Raw genomic sequence first — 21,546 nt, 5'->3', positions numbered from 1 at the left:
GCAACCCTGGTCTCCCCCCACTAGATGCCAGTAGCACTCAACCTCCCTGAAAAGTGTCTCCAGACGTGATCAAGTGTCCCCTGGGGAGGGGCGGGGAACTGCCTAGCACTGAGAACATCTGAGTGGGGGCGGTTACACAAGTCCAGAGCCGCTCTTCACATGGAAGGCCCTCAAATTCCTAAAAGTCTTGATTCCCTGAGAATCTGCAGTGCTTTCGCCGAGTAACCACAACTTGGATGCTGTCCTAAGCACGCCACAGACCTTGCAGAGCTGCACCTCGGATGTCCTCCAGCTCAAAGGCTGCAGTCAGAAGAGGGAGAAATAGAACAGGTGTGTTGCTCTAGGTCAAGGTGGGCACACTGTGGCCCACAGGCCAATTCGCACCTGCAGCTGCATTCTGCAAAGACCGTGAGGTATCGATAGCTTTTACATTTTTAAATGGGTGAAAAGGAAATCAAAACAAAGCTATTTTGCCACCCATGAAACTGACGTGACATTCAAATTCCAGCGTCCATCAGTGAAGTTTTGTTGGCACTCAGCCACATTTGTTCATCTGTGTAAGATCGGTAGCTGCTCTCACACGACAAGGGCAGAACTGAGTGGCTGCAACACAGACCACTGGCCCACGAAGCCTCAACTATCTACTCTCTGGCCCTTGACAGAAAAGGTCTGCCAACCTCGCTCTCCTGAAGATTTTCCCCCTTCTACATTAGAGCACACCTGCCTTGTCGCCTCCCAGCCTGAAATCCTCCTGTCTGAGAGCCTGAAGGTGATGCCCCAAAACGTGGATGTTCCTGGTGAACGCACCAACCGCTGTGAAATGAAGAGCCAAGAAAACACCACAGCCACGGTCTGCTGTGAATGGCTTTCCAAGGAAGCACCTGCTGAAACCAGGTAAGTCTAAGGAGAAGAGATATTAGCCCTCACTTTCTGACGCACAGCACCCAACACAGAGAGAAAGGGCATGTGGTTTATACAGGTGAGTCGCAAGCTCGTGTATGCACCGTGGGTGCTGTGGTAGGTAAGCAACAGCGTGTCATTTCCCAGCACGATCCCAAATGACCATCTGCACGTATAAACTGCGCAAGGAGTTAACAAAAGCTACAGAAATTTCCAGAGTCACCTATAAAGCTAAACAGCAATGCCTCACACACAGCAGGAAGTCAGCGTGTGCTCAATTCAAGCAAAGCTTACGTTCCCTAAATACTGAATTAATACACAATCGAAACACTGATGAGCAACAGACCTCCTCTCTCTCCTCTTCCCTCTGACATTTAAAATATGGTTCAACTGCATTTCAAAAAATACTGACTGATGGTGCAGCCACTTTGGAAAAGTTGGACAGTTCTTCAAAATGTTAAACAGAGTTACCATAACAACCTAGCAATTCTACTGCCAGGTATATACCCAAGAGGCATGAAGGTATACGTCCACACAAAACTGGTACACGAATGTTCATGGCAGCATTATTCATACCACTCAATAGACGTAAATACAACTCAAATGTCCGTCAACTGATGAATGGATAAACACAATGTGGTATATCCATACAATGGAATATTATTTGGCCATAAAAAAGAATTCATGTTACAACATGGATGTCAACATCTGATGTCACAGACTCAATTAACCTTTTATAATTTTTTATTTTTTAAAACAAACTACACTTATCAAATATTTAAGTAAAATATTGAAATTCCAATACCGTTAAACCTGTAACAACATGGGGGTTAGGGGGATTGGCCCCTGTGCAGTTGAAAACCCACTGATAACTTTACAGTTGGCCCTCTGTGTCCATGATTCCTCATCTGTGGATTCAACCATGGACTGTATACAGTAGCCCATGGTTTATTGAAAAAAAAAAAAAAATCCATGTATAAGTGGACCCGTGAAGTTCAAACCCAGTCAAGGGTCAACTGTACATATGTACCTTGCTATAAATTTGGCTTTAAACAAAAATACTTCAATAAGACTTTTTTTTAACATCGTTATTGGAGTATAATTGCTTTACAATGGTGTGTTGGTTTCTGCTTTCTAACAAAGTGAATCAGCTATACATATACATATATCCCCACATCTCCTCCCTCTTGCATCTCCCTCCCATCCTCCCTATCCCAGCCCTCTAAGATTCTTACTTTGGTTAAATCTGGGTCTATCATTTTAGTTCTGATTGGTTCCTTTAAAACAATAAAGCAAAAATCTTCCCCAAACTTCCATCTTGATGTTTTTAAAATTACAAAAGTTCTATCTGTTTTTTAATTTAAAAAAGAAAGAACCAGAAAACACAAAACAGTAAATGATAAAATCAAACCCTCAAATCCCATCTACCAAAAGATTACAGCACTTTTTCTTGGTAGTGGATGGGGGAGGGGAGCCATCGGTTTTAGTTTGGGATGTGGCTTCAACTCTTTGATTTTTTTTTTTTTTTTGGGCCATGCAGCTTGCAGGATCTTAGTTCCCCAACCAGGGATCAAACCCATGCCCCCTGTAATGGAAGTGTGAAGTCCTAACAACCACTGGACTGCCAGGGAACTCCCTGGGCTTCAACTCTTGATGCCTGTGCATCTACGATTATTTGGTTTGCTCTTCTGGATACCTTATCCTCTCACTAGATCTATAAATAGTAAGCTGCATTGTTTTCCTAAGAAGTGTCAAGGTTAAGTAGTAAGTCAATCTGCAGATAGACACAAATCATATTAAGAAACTAATAACGCACAGCATTAAGATACAGGGGTCAACTAAGATCTAGACTCATGTGCCCAATTATAATTAATTTTGCAGCTTAATTTTAATTCACAGTGTTGACAAGAGGGAATGATTTTAGAAAGTGTCATCTGCTTCTGGTAAGACCCAGAAAAGTTTATAATAGCTGGTTCAGTATCCACAATTCTTAGAAGGCAATAAAAGGCCAATCTGTCATGTAGAATGGACCAGATAGCCCATCATTATTTAATAATGCTCTATCTACTACCTTCAACTTCAGCAAGGAGGAAGACCTCAGACTCCTTCTAAAGAAAGCGTTTTAAAACAGAAGGTGTTCAGTTTTGGCAAAACGCAGTTCTGCTTCAAACGAATTTCAGGTAAAAGACAAAGATCACCGGCAGGCGTTTACCTTTAGGCTGACTTCATGTGTAGACCTTTGAACCAGTGGGCTCTCCAGCATCCGATCATATAAAACACCAAGTGTCTGCTGGGACCTGCCTGGTGAGAAACAGAGAGATTTGAAAAACAACAACAACAACAACAACAACAAAAAACACCTTACCATTCTTTCTTTGGGAATTGTTCACCTTTGACCTGTCCTGTTCTTGTTTTTCTTTTTCATCCCAACTCAAACTTAAGACATTTTACTGTTTCACAATCTCTGTCTTAAAACTTTAACACAAACTATGCAGTTTTATATGCAGCGTGAAAAAGGAGAAATTAAAACGGTCAGTCAGTATTATGGTACATGTAGAGATTTCTAAGGGAAAAGTCTCAAAGTAAATAAGATTGATTTTAGCTCAGAGATTGTTCCTGCTACCATTCAATGATAATTAATGCCCACTTGAAATATCTTTGTTTTAGGGACCGTATCACATACAACCAATAACTTAAACTGCACACACCCTTACGAGAAGAAAAGGTGCTCCAGACATCCTTTCTGACATTACAGACATTGCTTGGGCAAATGTTTACAATAATCACGGCATGCATGTTTGTGTGCAGATATCCACTCTTTTATGTGCTCAAAGAAACACAGAAACATTAGAATCTCTTTTTCCTTTTTTGGCTTCCCTAAAATAAAGCGAAAGCAAGCACTAACTCTCAACTTTTCCATTATTGTTTTCCTACATTTTCACTTCACAGGTGTCCCACTTGCACGGATTTCTGAAGAAGCCAGGGGTATATCTATCTCATAAGATAATCCTTCATATCAAAAACTCATTCTTATTTTTCAGTCAGTATAAACACTAAGCAGTCAACCAGGATCTACTTAATGATATTTACCTTCTTCCTCATAAATTGTCTTCAGTTGTGAGTGAATCCAGTCTCCTACAGGGTTTAAATTATCTACAAGCTCAAGAACTAAGGAAATTAAATGCCTGTCGTTTTCTCTGAATTCTTGTTCAATAGTCTTAAGTGATAATATAAAAGGTGCCAGGTTTAATATAATTCAAACCCATAAGTGAGGCTATGAAGGAAGGTGTTTCTTATTAGTGAATTTATACAGAACCTCTTGAAATGTTTTAAGGAAATTCAAGTAAATTACTCCCGCTGAGTCATGTTTACAGTTACGCTGTTCAAAGAAAGGAGATTAAAAGGATTCTACAAGCAGGTTCATAGGCCCTTAAGTTTCATTACAGTACATTTTTAAACAACATAAGGATATATAAGATAAAACCAGGACAACTGAAAAAATCTACCACTGAAGGAAAATAATAAGATTTAAACAAAATTCCTCTATAGCTCTTTGAATAGAAATTAAAGGGCACCAGACTGAAGCAGGCACAAGGGAATATTGACTTTGCTTATAAAATAAAAATACATTTCATTATGAAAAAAATTCGGTAGTGGAGATGAAATAGGACGATACGCCTTACAGTAACCTGAAGCAGACAGCAAATTATTTTCAGGATTGGGTTGTAAACCCAAAATAGCCTTATGATGAAACTGCTAACTACCATAAAGTATCAAAATATGAGCAGATGTCACCACAATAAGCCCCAAACTGCTTGAAAATTAAAACATTAAAATCCATAATAATTCAATTAAGTAATTAATATATAAACAGCTCTCATTACAAGCTGTTCAGGAAAAAGCTTTAGTATCAAATTCCTATTCTCTGGTCCAAAACAGATGGTAACTCACAGACTGAAGGTTATCTTTGATATAAGTTGTTAAATCCAGTACATGTAATTAACATCATCTCTGTGTTATAAACACAAAAAATGTGAAATATGACTGGTTAATAACATTCTGGTTATGCAACATGTCAAAATTAATTAGTTTATTACTAGAAATAATAAGTTAAAGTGAGAAACCTGACCTTCCAATCCCTGGTCAGTCCTGATTTTCCCATTATTAACACATAAATAGAACCACTATCAATAAACAGTGCTGGCAAAAATTTACGTGCTGAAAAAGATTTATGTGAAATGCAAATGTTTTTTAAAAAAATATTTATTTATTTATTTGGCTGCGCCAGGTCTTAGTTGTGGCACATGGGATCTTCGTTGCGGTGTGCAGGATCTTCGTGGCAGCTTGCGGAATCTTTAGTTGCGGCATGCGAACTCTTAGTTGCAGCATGTGGGAATCTAGTTCCCTGACCAGGGATCGAACCCAGACCCTTTGCATTGGGAGCACGGAGTCTTAGCTACTGGACCACCAGGGAAGTCCACCCCTCCCCCCGCCACCGCCGCCTCCGCCTTTTTTAAGTCTTTATTGAATTTGCTACAATATTGCTTCTGTTTTATGTTTTTGGTTTTTTGGCCACAAGGCATGTGGGATCTTAGCTCCCTGACCAGGGATCGAACCCACACCCCCTGCACTGGAAGGCAAAGTCTTAACCACTGGATCACCAGGGAAGTCTGAAACGCAAATGATTTTAACAAATGCAATACATTCTTTATTCTCAAAGGTAGTAATAAATATAAAAAGGACTCATTTTCTGGTTGCTGTCAGTTCTTGGCATGGAATGGTGTAGACAATGACTAATAGTCCTTCCACACAGGAGGTGTAAAGCCTTTAGTATATTCACAGTGCTGTGCAATCATCCCCTATGTCAAGTCTCAAAACATTTACATCACCCCAAAAGGAAACCTTGGGCCCATTAAGTGGTCAGTCCTCAATCCCCCTCCCCCCTCCCCCAGCCCAGGCAACCACCAGCCTGCTTTCTGTCTCTGCAGATTTGCCTGTTCTGGACATTTCATATAAATGGAATCATACAATACCTTCTTTGTGTCTGGCTTCTTTCACTTAGCATAATATTTTCAAGGTTCATCCACAATGTAGCATGTATCAGTACCTCATTCCTTTGTATGGCTGAATACTATCCTATTGAATGCATGGACTGCCTTTTGTGTGCCTTTCCATCCACCAGCTGACCGGCATTTGGCTCCTGTGAATACTGCTGTTAGGAACACTGATATGCAGGAATGTGTTCGAGCCCCTGTTTTCCATCCCTTGGGTATGTATTGTTCTACATCACTTTGCCAGAGACAAGGAATAGTGCAGTGTCGCTCTCCTTGGGGCAAACCAAATTACTCTTCCACTCAGAAGCTTTGCAAAGTCTATCAGGGCAACCAGAGGTGCTGGATTGGTTTTGTTCTGCCTGCAGCCCTGGCTATCATTCTAAATCCTTCTCCCTCCCCTGAGGTAGTCTAGCTCCAAAGTTTTGAGTTGGGAATTGCCTGCACTTCTGGTTTCTCAGGACCCCTTGAGTTGACTCTGGCTATCCAGGTACCTTCTCACACTGACATCTGATATAGATCCATGTATGTAACCCCTAATAGAAGCATGGAACTATCATGGTGCATCCTATTTTAACGCAGTGGTTTTCAACCAGGGATGGCTGTGCTCTCTGCCCCAGGGGACTTTAGCTCTCTGCCCCAGGGGACTTTAGGATATTAGACAATGTCTGGAGACATCTTTCGGTCATCACAAGTGGAGGAGGGGAGCTACTGGCACCTAGTGGGTAGAGACCAGGAATAGTGCTAAGCATCTACAACTCACAGAACAGCCTCCCTGCACGGAAGACTGATCAGCCCCCAAATGCCAATAATGCCAAGAAACTTTATTTTAACAGAACAGATTTTAGACTCACTAAGTTCATCTCTTTATGACTTCTGCCTGATTCTTACTGTGAAATATTAGAAGGTGAAGTAACAGTTTCACACAGGGCTTAGATTCAAAAAGAATTATCTAGGGGATATTTTCATAGATTGTCATAATGCTTCCTTCTTGGTTGCCCAAATCTGTGGAACAAAACAAACTGTCCATATGGCCCACTAAGTGAAAATTCAGGATAAACCTACATTTTTATTGATCATAAATGAAATGCTTAACTATATGCATATTGATTATATCTCCTGATAAAAATGAATCAAATGTGTACAATTAAATTCCTTTAACTGCTGGTGGAGAGGTCAGCATGGAGCAGAACTGAGGCCTGCAGCCAGCAGCCAGCACCACATACCAGCCACATGAGAGCCACCATCGCACTGGATCATCCAGTACCAATCAGACCATCAAGTGCCTGCAGCTCCGGTTGATGTCTTGACTGCAACTTCAAAGAGTCCTCTACCAGAACCACCCTGCTAAGTCACCACAGCATTCCTGACCCTCAGAATCTAACACACCATGAAGGACAGGTGGGAAAGATGCCTGGGGCAGCAGGCCTTTTCAGCAATTGTCTCTACATCATCATCTATAAAATGGGGACAGTGACATGCACGGCTGCTGCCAGGAAAGCCTAGAACCACAGGAACTTGGAAGCCAAGCAAATGGAGCTTTCAGAGAAGTAGGAGAGAGCTTGCCAAAGCATGTTCTTCAGAATGATGTTTTCCAGATTGTTAGTATGTGTTTAGTATCACCACATGAAAAACAGTTCTGTGATTCAATTTTCCACGTTCAACAGGATTGGTAACCCTGGGTTAAAGTTATTGAAAAACAATAGAACGGAGCACCTAAATACATAAAACAAATACTAACACACATAAAGGGAGAAACTGATGGGAATACAATAATAGTAGGAGACTTTAACACCCCAATGATATCAATGGACAGATCTTCCAGACAGAAAATCAATAAGGCAACAGAGATCCTAAATGACACAATAGAACAATTAGACAAAAATTGATATTTTCAGGACATTACATCCAAAAAAAACCCCAGAATACACATTCTTTTCAAGTGCACATGGAACATTCTCTAGGACAGACCACATACTAGGACACAAAACAAGCCTCAACAAATTTAAGGCGAACAGAAATTATTCCAAGCATCTTTTCTGACCACAACAGCATGAAACTAGAATTGAACCACAGAAGCAGAAATGAGGAAAAAACGATTGCATGGAGACTAAACATGCTACTAAAAAAACCAATGGGTCAACGATGAAATCAAAGAGGAAATTAAAAAATACCTTGCGACAAATGACAACGAAAACACAACCACACAAAATCTTGGGGATGCTGCAAAAGAAATCCTAAGAGGGAAGTTCACAGCAATATAGGCCTTCCTCAAAAAGTAAGGAAAAAAAATCTCAGATAAACAACCTAACCTACCACCTAAAAGAATTAGAAAAAGAAGAACAAACAAAACCTAAAGTCAGCAGAAAGAAGGAAATAATAAAGATCAGAGAGGAAATAGATAAAAGAGAGGTTTATAAAACAATAGAAAAACTCAATAAAACCAAAAACTGGTTTTTTGAAAGGGTAAACAAAAATCAAGAAACCTCTGGCCAGGCTCACCAAGAAGAAAAAAGAGAGGACCCAAATAAACAAAATAAGAAATGACAGAGAGGAGAAATAACACCTGATATTGCAGAAATTTTAAAAAACCACAAGAGAACACTATGAACAATTATATGCCAACAAATTGGACAACCTAGAAGAAACGGACAAGTCTCTAGAAACATACAGCCCGCCAAAACTAAATCAAGAAGAAACAGATATTTTTACAGACCAGTCACTGGAAGTGAAATAGAATCTATAATTTAAAAAAAGTTCCCTGCAAACAAATTCCAGGACCGAATGGCTTCACTGGGGAATTCTACCAAACATACAAAGAAAAACTTATACCGATCTTTTTCAAACTCTTCCAAGAGGGTGCAGAGGAAGAAACACTCCTGAAGACATTCTATGAAGTCACCATCACCCTGATACCAAAACCAGACAAAGACACTACCAAAAAAGAAAATTACAGGCCAATATCTTCAATGAATATGGATGCAAAAATTCTCAACAAAATATTAGCAAACCGAATTCAACAACACATAAAAAAAATCATATACCATAATCAAGTTGGATTCATCCCAGGGTCACAAGGATGGTTCAACATATACAAATCAATCAATGTGATACATCACATCAAGAAAAGACAAAAACCACATGATCATCTCTACAGATGCAGAATAAGCATTTGACAAAATTCAACATCCATTCATGATAAAAACCCTTACCAAAGTGGGTACAGAGGGAACATATCAACATAATAAAAGCTATTTATGACAAACCCACAGCCAACATAATATTCAATGGTGAAAAGCTGAAAGTCTTTCTGCTAATATCTGTAACAAGGATGCCAACTCTACCACATCTATTCAACATAGTACTGGAAGTCCTAGCCACAGCAATCCGACAAGAAAAAGAAATAAAAGGTATCCAAATTGCAAGGGAAGAGATTAAATTATCATTACATGCAGATGACATATTATATATAGAAAACCCTAAAGACTCCATGCAAAAACTACTAGAACTGATAAACGAATTCAGCAAGGTAGCAGGATACATGATTAACATACAGAAATCTTTTGCACTTCTTTACACTAACAATGAAATATCAGAAAGGGAAAGTAAAAAAAAATAAATAAAAACAAACCAAAAAAACAATAAACAATCCCTTTTAAATTGCTTCAAAAAAAATATTTAGGAATAAACCTGATCAAGTAGGTGAAAGACTTATATGCTGAGAACCATACAACACTGTTAAAGGAAATTGAAGATGATTCCGAGAAATGCAAAGACTTCCCATGCTCTTGGATTGGAAGAATTAATACTGTTAAAATGGCAATACTACAGATTACCCAAAGCAATACTATGGATTACTACCCAAAGCAATACTACAGAATACTACCCAAAGCAATCTACAGATTTAATGTGATCCCTATAAAAGTACCCATGACATTTTTCACAGAAGTAGAACACATAGTCCAAAAATTTATATGAAACCGTAAAAGACCCAGAATTGCCAAAGCAATCCTGAGGAAAAAAAAAACAAAGGAGGAGGCAGAACCCTCCCACACTTTAGGCAACACTACAAAGCTACAGTAATCAAAACAGTGTGGTTTTGATACAAAAACAGACATACGGATCACTGGAACAGAACTGAGACCCTAGAAATAAACCCACACAGCTACGGTCAATTAATCTTCCACAAACGTGGCAAGAATATATACAATGGAGAAAAGACAGTCTCTTCAGCAAGTGGTGCTGGGAAAGTTGGACAGCCACATGTAAATCAAGGAAGTTAGAACACACCATCACACCATACACAAAAATAAACTCAAAATGCCTTAAAGACTTAAATATAAGACATGATACCATAAAAGTCCTAAAAGAGAGTATAGGCAAAAAATTCTCTGACATAAAACATACCAGTGTTGCCTTAGGTCAGTCTCCCAAGGCAATAGAAATAAAAAAAAAAAAACAAAAAAAAAAAACAAAAAAAAATGGGACCTACTCAAACTTATAAGCTTTTGCACAGCAAAGGAAACCATAAACAAAACAGAAAGAAAACCTATGGGCTGGGAGAAAATATCTGCAAATGATGAGACTGGCAAGGGCTTAATTTCCAAAATATACAAAGAGCTCATACAACTCAATAAAAAAAACACAACTCCATCAAAAAATAGGCAGAAGACCTAAATAGACATTTCACCAAAGAAGACATACATACGGCCAATAAGCACATGAAAAGATGCTCAACATTGCTAATTATTAGACAAATTCAAATCAAAACTATAATGAGGTATCACCTCACACAGATCAGGATGGCCATCATTAAAATGTCTACAAATAATGAATGCTGGCAAGGGTGTGGAGAAAAGGGAACCCCCCTACACTGTTGGTGCGAATGTAAATTGGTGTGGCCACTATGGAAAACAACATGAAGATTCCTTAAAAAACTAAAAATAGAGTTACCACATGATCCAGCAATCCTACTCCTGGGCATATACCTGCAAAAAAGGCTAATTCAAAAAGATACATGCACCCCAATGTTCATAGCAGCACTATTTACAATAGCCAAGACATGGAAGCAACCCAAGTGTCCATCAACAGATGAACGGATAAAGAAGGTGTGGTACGTACACAATGGGATATTACTCAGACATAAAAAAGAATGAAATAATGCTATTTACAACAACATGGATGGACCTAGAGATTATCATACGAAGTAAATTAAGTCAGACAGAGGAAGACAAATATCATATACCACTTATATGTGGAATCTAAACTATTATACAAATAAACTTATTTACAAAACAGAAACAGACTCACAGACGTAGAAAACAAACTTATGGTTACCAAAGGGGATTTGGCAGGCGCAGGGTTCGGGGGGAGATAAATTAGGACTTTGTGATTAGCAAATACACATTACTATATATAAAACAGATAAACAACAAGGTCCTTCTACAAAGTACAGGGAACTATATTCAATGTCCTATAATAAACTATAATGGAAAAGAAAAAAACAATAAAAACAGTTTACACATAATTGCATCTATTATCCGCCTGGCTCTGTTCTAAGTGCTGCAAGTTATGTAATCCTTTTAATAAACAATGAAAGAATCCTTCCTACCAGAATCTCACAATGTGTTTTCAATGATATACCCAGGAACCACCACTAACAGTGTCATACCAGGGGTTCACATACACTAAATTATCTCTCTCCTGTTACGATTTTCTCATGGCTCTGAACCGTAGGCAGCAGAAATTTTGTGAACCACCTTCCTCAGCTGGCTCCTCCATGTACCCAGGTATCCACCTAGATAATGACACTCCATGTACAATATGCTATGGTTTGGCCAACTCTCCCAAATTTCCTACTTTTCAGAAATATGCTGAAATTTTAAAGACAACTTTCTGATTGACTTTGAATACATCAGTTGCTAGACAGTCCAATAAAGGGAGGTTCTGCTGTTGGAAGACTGTAGGTTCCCCAAGAGAATATAAAACCAACGTGCATTTCTTTAGACTTTGGAAGCTTGAAATCTAAAGATGACAGTACTTGACGAAAATGAATGCAAGTGTGCCAAGCTGGTAATGACTTACAAAAATAAATGTTACTTTTAATATCATAATAGTGTCAAGAAGTAGGACACTTCTAGATGAGCCTTTATCCACTGGGAATTAAAATCAGGCCATCATCCTCATTTCTCTTTTCACTCACCAAACTAGGAAAATGGGTAGTGCGAGGTGAAAGGTCACAGTGCATTAATCATCTCATTTCTTATCATCTCATCTTTTTAAAAAAATCTATTTTTGGAATACCCTTTATTTAGGTGGATTATTTATTTTTTTGCCACTATGGTTAAGAGTACACCCTTCTCTGTTTATGTGTAAACTCGAAGAGACAACACTAAAGGGATCCCTTCTCTGTTAAAGTTCTATTTATGACACAGAAAAAATGTTTTGAATTTTTTTTTCTTAATGATAAATACTAATTTTGTGCATAAATTCCAAAGGCCTAACCTTTAATATTCTTTAAGAATAAGCATATACACCATAAAAACAACAGAAAGCTATAAATTAAAACCAAATAACAGCGTAAAAGATCTTCCTTTTAAAAAGCCTGCATGGGGCTGCCCTGGTGGCGCAGTGGTTGAGAGTCTGCCTGCTAGTGCAGGGGACACGGGTTCGAGCCCTGGTCCGGGAAGATCCCACATGCCGCGGAGCAACTGGGCCCGTGAGCCACAACTACTGAGCCTGCGCGTCTGGAGCCTGTGCTCCGCAACAAGAGAGGCCGCGACAGTGAGAGGCCCGCGCACCGCGATGAAGAGTGGCCCCTGCTTACCACAACTAGAGAAAGCCCTCGCACAGAAACGAAGACCCAACACAGCCATAGATAAATAAATAAATTTTAAAAGCCTGCATAGTCGGGCTTCCCTGGTGGCGCAGTGGTTAAGAATCTGCCTGCCAATGCAGGGGACATGGGTTCGAGCTCTGGTTCGGGAAGATCCCCCATGCCGCGGAGCAACTAGGCCCGTGCGCCACAACTACTGAGCCTGCGTGCCAGACTACTGAAGCCCACGTGCCTAGAGCCTATGCTCCGCAACAAGAAGCCCGCGCACCGCAACGAAGAGTAGCCCCCACTCGCCGCAACTAGAGAAAAGCCCTCGCGCAGCAATGAAGACCCAACGCAGCCAAAAATAAATAAATAAATAAAATAAAAATTAAAAAAAAAAAAATCAGTAGCCCTGAAAAAATTATTTTAAAAAAAGTCTCCATGGTTAAATGGTAATATTTGTTGTCCAATGCCTACAAAAAATGTAGAGTTTGAATGTTTTTTGGAAGTAACATTTCAGTACTGTTATTTGTAGGCGGTCATCTTGGGTGTGCCATCAACTCTCCTTTCCTGTGCGTTAATGTGTCAATAGATCATTATTGTACAAAATGTGAGAAAGGTTTTGGTAAAGTTTTTGACCTATATTTGAGATGGGGGAAATGGTTACTATTGCAGCACGCCCATAAAGCTGGCAGTTACCCAGACAGTTACTGATGAAACCTCATTCACAAGCTAATGATGTGGACACACTCTGCACACTACCAGGGCGGGTGTCTGAGAACTTTCTGGGGAACCCAACTCTCTGTGGTCCAAGGAGTCAACAGAAACTTACAATCACGCAAAAATTATAAACACTGAGTTTTATCTTCATTTCCCAAAGTAGATTGTGTTCATTTTAGTGCTCATTTCTAAAACAGTAGCTCTTAAAGATGACAATGTCACATTTAAAGCAAAGATTTCAAGATCAAATCTGTTGGAAAATTCTAGGTTTTAAAAAGGTAAAATAGATCCGAGAAGCTAAACAAACCCTATGCAGGATAAAACACCAGAGAAAACCCCAAGAAAGCACAATTTCCTAAAAATCAGCAACAAAAGAAACTCTTAAAAGCAGCCAGAGGGGAAAAAAAGTTACATCCAGAGGAAAAAGATAACAAATCCCACAAACTTGTTGTCTTCTGGCTTGCATTATTCTGGACAACGGAACAAAATCTTCCAAGGGCTGAAAGAATATGACAACCTAAAATTCTACACTCAGATGAAACATCTTTCAAAAAATGAAGGCAAAGTAAAGAATTTTCCAAACAAACAACAAATGCAGACAGAATTCACTGCTAGGAGATCTGCACCACAGGAAATATTAATGGAAGCTCTTTAAGAAGAATTATCTCAGATAGAAATTTGGATTTATGCAAAGGAACGGTGACAGAAATGGTAACTATTGGGGTGAATATAAAAAATATTTTCTTCTCATTTTGAAGTTTCTTTTACATATAAATGCTTAATGCAAAATAATTATGTATTGTAGCATTTTAAACATATATGAAAGATGTATGGCAACAGAAGCACAAAGAACTAGGTACAGAAGGCAAACAGAAACAGATTGTTGTAAGTTTCTTATACATGATGTGGTAAAGTATCATTCAAATGTAGACTGCGACAAGTTAAAATGCATACTGTAAACGTTAGTGCAACACTGTAAAAATAAAACAAAGAGGTATAGCTAACAAGCTAACAGTGAAGTAATATCATAAAAAATTCTCAGTTTAAGCAAAAGTGGAAGAACGGAGGGGGAAAAAAAAAAACAGAATGCACGACACAAGCAGAAAACAAAAAGTTGGTGGTAAATGGTACAACCTTTCCGATTAAAAGGCTGAGTGTTTGAGACTAGATAAAAAAAGCCACACTCAACTCTGTAACAAACCCACTTTGCAAAAGTACATATTGTCTCTTAATACACGTATGTATATTTGACACACGTTGATACATCATATATATTTACTATACGTTATTGATATGTATTCCTATTATGTTCCACTTAGCATTCTCATCTTCTGTGATTTCTTGTATTTCTTCCCTGCTTAGTGAGGCTGGGGAGGACGCTATGGAGGTGAAGACGACACAGAACAGGAAACGAAACAGAGCGATTCCCGGACCTGGAAGAGAGCACCTGCCTTTCGTGAGGGATCCATACGTGAACATAACACAACCCAGTGAACCTGCTCTGTTGGGAGCAGAGGGCAGAGAGACCAGACCATCAGGCTCCTTAAGAAGTCTGAACATCGTCACACTGAGGTTGCATCCGCCTGCGCACTTAAAGACACCCTTGGGGGTTTAGGAATAGAATTCTGAGAAGTCACAGCCTCTGTTCTTGAAGTCAGTCACATTGCAGCTGAGACAAGTGCTGGGAGGGACTTCCTTGGCGGTCCAGTGGTTAAGACTCCACGCTCCCAATGCAGGGGGTATGGGTTCGATCCCTGGTCGGGGAACTAGATCCCACATGCCGCATGATGCGGCCAAAAAAAAAAAAGAGAAGTGCTTGGATAGGGGGTGGTACTTGGAGGGATGGGGCAAAAAGGGCTTTCCGGGTGGCATGGCAGCTCCATGCACGGCCCCATCCTGCTCCCTATGCCCCTGCGGTAGATCTGTAACGCCAGCTAACTTCCCACTCCACCTCAGTCTTGGAGTCTGTTTCTTGAGAAACCTTCTTAAAACAATGGCTCCAGCAGCACCTGGTACAAAATTCCGCATACAACTGCCCTGTCCTTTCAAGTGCCCTTATCATGAATGCTGCGAACACTTCATTTTTTAATAAAAGAAAACAATGGTGTTTTGTATCTTTGATCAAAAAGCCCACGGGGCTGGCATTTCAATAAATACATGCTAGTACACACAGTGTGCAGAAAAACACAAGGAACGCCCCAGAAGACTTCAGATGGGATGTACTTGGCGGTCTCTACTACTTGTCTAGTTAGGTTACTCTATTGATGACCCTCCCCTTTCCTGAAACTGAATTTAAAAATTGGGAGACATATCGAGATATGACAACAGAAGAAGGTAAAGTTCCAGAACTGTAAAGCAGGGGTGAGCACACTTTTTCTGTAAAGGGCCAAATAGCAGGTATCTTGGACTTGGCAGCCATCCTGTCACTAGTACTCAACTGTGCCTCAGCTCAAAAGCAGCCATAGACAGTACGTAAATGGGCGTGGGTGTGTTTCAATAAAACTTTACAAAAATAGGCAGAAGGCGGGGTTGGCCTACAGGCAGGAGTCTGCCGACCCCTGCCCTGGGGCAAAATCATGTTCATTTTATTAAGGTGTGCACTCATAACTCATTATTACATTAAAATAGACAACCATATATCAGCAGGGTGACTTGAGACATGAACACATGACAGAAGTGCTTTATTCCAGAAGTGAAGCAGGTCTGTGCCTTGTCCCTGGGAATGACCACAGTGGAGGCGGCAGCAGGAGTGTGGGGTGGACTTCAGTCCAGGTTCCGGGTTCCTGGGACACACACACAGCTGCCACGGGGAGCCCTCAGGACACTCGTGCAAATGCCATGCTGCGTTAAGATGGTGCTTTCAAAATCATTGTTGCTTTTGTTGTGGTCATCCATGTACAGTGCTTCGTGTCAGTCTATTTATCTCTTGTAAAAATAAAATACAGTGTGTGTGTGTGTGGAAAAAAAAAAAAAAGACGGTGCTTTCAGAACCCAAGTGCAAAGTCTCACGAAAACTTCCCAATTCTTTTATTTTATGGATCACAGAAGTGTGAACCTGAACAGAATAATCTCATCAGTGTGGAGGTGACACCTTTAATTTTTTTTCCTTTTTAAAAATTATTTTTAATAGGTTTAGTTTTTAGAGGAGTTTTAGGTTCACAGCAAAATGGAAAGGAAGGCACAGCGAGTTCCCATACGCCCCCTGCTCCCACACATGCACACTCCCCCATTGTCCACACCCCCCTCCAGAGGGTGCATCTGCTACAGCCGATGAACCCGTACTGACACATCCTCACCACCCGAAGCCCATAGTTTATATTAGGGTTCACTCTTGGTGTTGTACCTTCTATGGGTTTGGACAAATGTATAATGAATGACAATGTGTCCACCACTACAGTATCATAAAGAATAGTTGCACTGCCTTAAAAATCCTCTGTATTCCACCTACTCATCCCTCCCTGTTCCCTAAACCCTGGCAACCACTCATCTTTTTGCTGTCTCTGTAGTTTGGCCTTTTCCAGAATGTCACAGAGTTGGAATCATACAGCGTGTAGTCTTTTCAGGTTGGCTTCTCTCACTTAGTGATGTGCATTTCAGGTTCCTCCATGTCTTTTCCTGGCTTGAGCTCATTTCTTTTTAGCGCTGAATAATAATTCCTTTGTCTAGATGCAACAACAGTTCATTTACCCATTCACCTACAAAAGGACATCCAATTTTGGCAATGATGGATAAAAGCTGCTATAAACATCCGTGTGCAGGTTTTTGCACGGACATAAGTTTTCAACTCCTTTGAGTAAATTTTATTTTTTTAAAAATGCCATTACAATTATATAAGTAATACATGTTCATGGGAGAGATTTTAAGTGATTCTCAACTGCAGGCAATTTTGTCCCCCAAAGGTCATCGGGCAATGTCCGGAGACATCCCTCGTCACAACGTGGGGGGAAGGAGGGCCCTGGCACGGAAATGGGTAGAGGTCAGGGGTGCTGCTAACCTCGTACAATGCACAAGACGTCCCCCCATGAGAAAGGATTATCGGGCCCCACGTGTCACTAGTGCTGAGGTAGAGAAATCCTGACGTGAGGACAAAATGTTAAAAGTTTTCTCTCTCCAAGTCCTCCCGCTCTCACCACGCAGAGACAGCCTGTACTCACGAGCTTCTTGCACAGTCTTCTACAAGTTTCCGCACGTACGTGTTCTTACTTTTAACACAAATATATTTTGCTGGCTATGATCCTTGAATTCAGTCATGAGTGGCACATACCACTCACGGTTGTTTACTTGTTTTCATCGCTAAACTCCTTGAACAGCAAGGCTGCTTACCACCCGCCACATAAAACCACGCCTTGCCCGTCAGTCCGCAAAGCAAGTGTACATTTCACAAAGTCCCTCAGGTCCATTATACAACTTAACCATCACAGCAACCCTTTCGCCATTCCCACTTTGTAGATAAAGAGGCCAAGATCTAGAGAGTTTAAGTGACCAGAACCGGGCTTCACAGCTCGTAAGTGGTTAGGATTTGAACCCCCAGTTCTAGCTTCAGTTTTGGGGCTCTCATCATTTCACAGCACACCAATTCACAATTCACAGTAATTTAGATAGAAGGTAGGTAGTCAGTTTTTTTAAAATTTACTAATTAATTTATTTATTTTAAATTCTGGGCTGCTTCGGGTCTTCGTTGTGGTGCGCAGGCTTCTCAAGGCAGTGGCTTCTCTTGTTGTGGAGCACAGGCTCTAGGCACGTGGGCTTCAGTAGTTGTGGCACGTGGGCTCGGTAGTTGTGGCTCACGGGCTCTAGAACGCAGGCTCAGTAGTTGTGGCACACAGGCTTAGTTGCTCCACGGCACGTGGGCTCTTCCCGGACCAGGGCTCAAACCCGTGTCCCCTGCGCTGGCAGGTAGATTCTTAACCACTGTGCCACCAGGGAAGTCCAGTAGTCAGTTATTTTTGCACAATGGAAGTACACTGGAATTTGCAACCAATAACACACTTTACTGAGAGAAGTCTTCTAGACACTTTGAATAATCAATCTGCATGTACACAATGCACCCAATTACGCATAATTCTAACCCTTTCACATTTGGTTAATCTTTAACACTTCCAAGCTGGTCTGAAATGTATTCAGTCGTTTGCACTGTACCGACAAGCAACTAAGTTGAATTCATTTCTGGATTTTCTATGACACTTTATTTTTTTCACCTGACTGACATCAGACTTTCTCACAGTTACTCTCTACGTCTAGGACATAGTAGCCGGAACAGGAGTGAGCCACCATGGGGCTTTACATTTTGTTCACGTGCGCATCTGTCCCATTATGTCACGCCCAGACTCATGGAGTCTTAGATCAACAGTGAATATCTTATTTATAGAGACCATTTATTTATAGGTGAGGAGGATGACCAAGTAGGTCATTCCACTGACCAAGAAACCAGCAGAGTGTGCAGTCAGCTGAGTAAATGACAGAGCAGAAATGGAATTTCAGTTCTTTAGGGATAAAACCTAGGCAATTTCTACATACCCTAATTCCCATTAAAATTCTTACTCTGTTGATTGACCTGCCTTCAAGATGTTAACGCTTCCGTTGTTCCATCGCTGGTACTGGAGACTTGTGAAATCATAAAGCAGCAATTATTATTAAGATACATGACTCCAAAATCATAGCTAAATATGTACAATGTGCATTCTCTCACATAAGGCCTAATTTCATGCGACAATGGCTACTGAATACGAGTATTTTCCAATTCCTAAAATGAATGTTGCCCACCTTTTTAGAATTCTGATTCCTCACTGCCCTTTCCCGCGACGTGACACTGCTAACTAGAATAGACTCACGTGTGGGTGCCCTTCCGTCAGTCCTCCAAAGACGGGGGCTGGAAGGACACGCAGGCTGGGTCTCTCGGACACGACGGCTACAGGGTTTTAGGTTTGCTTCTTCCTCACTCTCAACGTGGCTGAACCACATCAGCGTAAGTTTACTCTCACGTGCTGTGGCTGCAAAAGGCAGTTTCTAGTATGAAATTCTTTGGGGAAAGAAACACTTCGGACAATTCGTGTGAAGCAGGACCAAGAAATCTATCAGTTACGTAAAGCCCGCTTTTATCGCGATGAAGCACTCTGACGTAAATCCAGCCAGGGAGTAGTAGCACTGACCTCTGGAAATGGATGACGTGGGGCACTGAAAGATAACATACCTCATGGAGGCAACGGCCAGTGCAGGGTCTGGCATCACCTCTGTCAAAAAGAGACTTGAGTTTTCCTAGTTTAAAAGGGAGACTGAATCTTGAGATAGAAAAAAGAACACCTGAGCATTTCTGTGAGTCAACTACCTCTTCTGACTGGTCATCAGAATTCCCAGATTCCTAAGGGTGTGAAGGTCCCCCACTGGCTTTTATAGTGTGGGCTTGGGATGCTGAAGTCAGATAAAACATAGAGAATCTCACCGTGCCTGATCAGGAATACGTATGCCCAAATGTGCACGTGCGGGACAGAGAAACACAGCATTTGTGTCATGCTTCAGGGCAACGTGGATGCATTCCCCACCACTGAATTCGTCACCATCCTCCAATATCTCACAGACTTGGACAGCCGATCACCAGGGGGGTCGGAACCTGGAAGTCACGCCAGGTTGTCTGGCCCTAAATCCCGTGGTCCTTCCACTGCACCACTCGGCCTATCTTTAGATGGCACTTCTGAGGGACTCTTAAAAATAAAATTAAAAAAAAAAAAAAAAAAACCGCTCCTTCTCCTAACAGTTTATATTTGCCTTGAAGGCCAAACTCTTGCCTATGTCTTGTTTACCCATCTCAATCATGCTGTATTTATGCCCGGTCGAAGTTGGCTTTCTCTTCCCTGGATTTCAGTGTGGCCTTGTTTCTCAGAAATTTACACTCAGTGCTTGCAAAGGGTAGTGGCTCCCTTACAATGCACCCCTTACAATGCAAGCTGGCAGACTCTCTGAGAAGCAGTGTGGTCCCGGAGTGACCTTGGCTAAACCCCAGAATCCCTCGCTGAGGGCTGTGTGTCTCCTGGTAAGTAACTTAACTTTTCTGTGCCATGAAAGGAGCATAGTGCTTTACAGTTACACTGCACAAATTCACATGTTCAAATACACACAAAGCCAGACGTGTAGGCTTGTACAGAACGATAGTTACAATTATAATCGCAGGGTGGGAACAGCTGCACGTTGGGCATTGGAATTCTGCTGTGTTCCTTTTGTTCTATATTCTCTGTGATTTTTAAAGAAAAAAAATAAAAACCAAGATGAATCTTGTGTGTATTTTACCACAATTAAAACATAAATAAAAATAAAAAGCCAAGATAAATCTACAAACATTTTCATCAGTCACTCCCACAAAGGAATAAATGTGAGAATTCCCTTAAAGGGACCAGAACAGTCACACAAATAAAATGCTTTCGTTTCAACTGGAACATAATCACATTTATCCCTAGTTTTTCTTAAATGGAAACAAATTACTTGGTTTTCAAACAACGGAATTCTTAAGTGAGCAAGCGTGTCTAAGAAAGAAAAAAAGAACAGGATCACATGAGAAAACAAATCAGATTAGACTGAGCGTAGATGCTACAATTCTTGACTAGCGGTTATCTTCATGCTACACTTAACCAAATGATTTTATCTGCCTACCTTTCTCTCTTTTATTGATACCATTTTACCAGTCTAGTAGGCAACAGGCTTCTTCATGCAAAAATAATTTCACACACAGTTTCAAAAAGGGAAAAATGCAAACGCCCTATTTCCTATAAAAACCAAATATAAAGGAAAAATAGAATTTAAGTGAATTTCCTAGTTTAAGCTTAGCCTGATTTCCTTTGAGCTGTTCAAATTTCTCTCAGGCCTTAAGATCACTTTCACGAACTAAAGAAAATAATATGTTAAATGCATAAGTATATAGGTGCTTGTAGTATTAGTTGGATGTGTGTATTAAGAAGCTCTGGGGATGATATATTTCTGACAACAAATTAAACAGAACAAAGTGTTACCCTAAAATGGTACTCTGAAGGTGTCATTGTTAACAGAGGGAACCAGTGCTGTGTCAGATTT

The 21,546-nt window shown here is 40.5% G+C and overlaps 1 protein-coding gene across 7 annotated transcripts in view; it reads right to left on the bottom strand.

Moving 5' to 3' along the window:
* The window catches only part of TBL1X (transducin beta like 1 X-linked), a 227,179-nt gene that overhangs the window by 68,439 nt on the left and 137,194 nt on the right, over positions 1–21,546 (bottom strand). For all 7 annotated transcript variants that reach the window (XM_068534103.1, XM_068534106.1, XM_068534108.1 and 4 more), the window contains one exon: positions 3,113–3,201. The gene's annotated coding sequence lies outside the window, so the exon portion shown is untranslated. The remainder of the gene's footprint in view (positions 1–3,112; positions 3,202–21,546) is intronic.

This window comes from Eschrichtius robustus, chromosome X, assembly GCF_028021215.1.
Source record: "Eschrichtius robustus isolate mEscRob2 chromosome X, mEscRob2.pri, whole genome shotgun sequence".
In the NCBI taxonomy this organism is placed as follows: Eukaryota; Metazoa; Chordata; class Mammalia; order Artiodactyla; family Eschrichtiidae; genus Eschrichtius; species Eschrichtius robustus.
The sequence above is the reverse complement of the archived record's forward strand: the minus strand, read 5'-3'. Positions and strand labels throughout refer to the sequence as shown.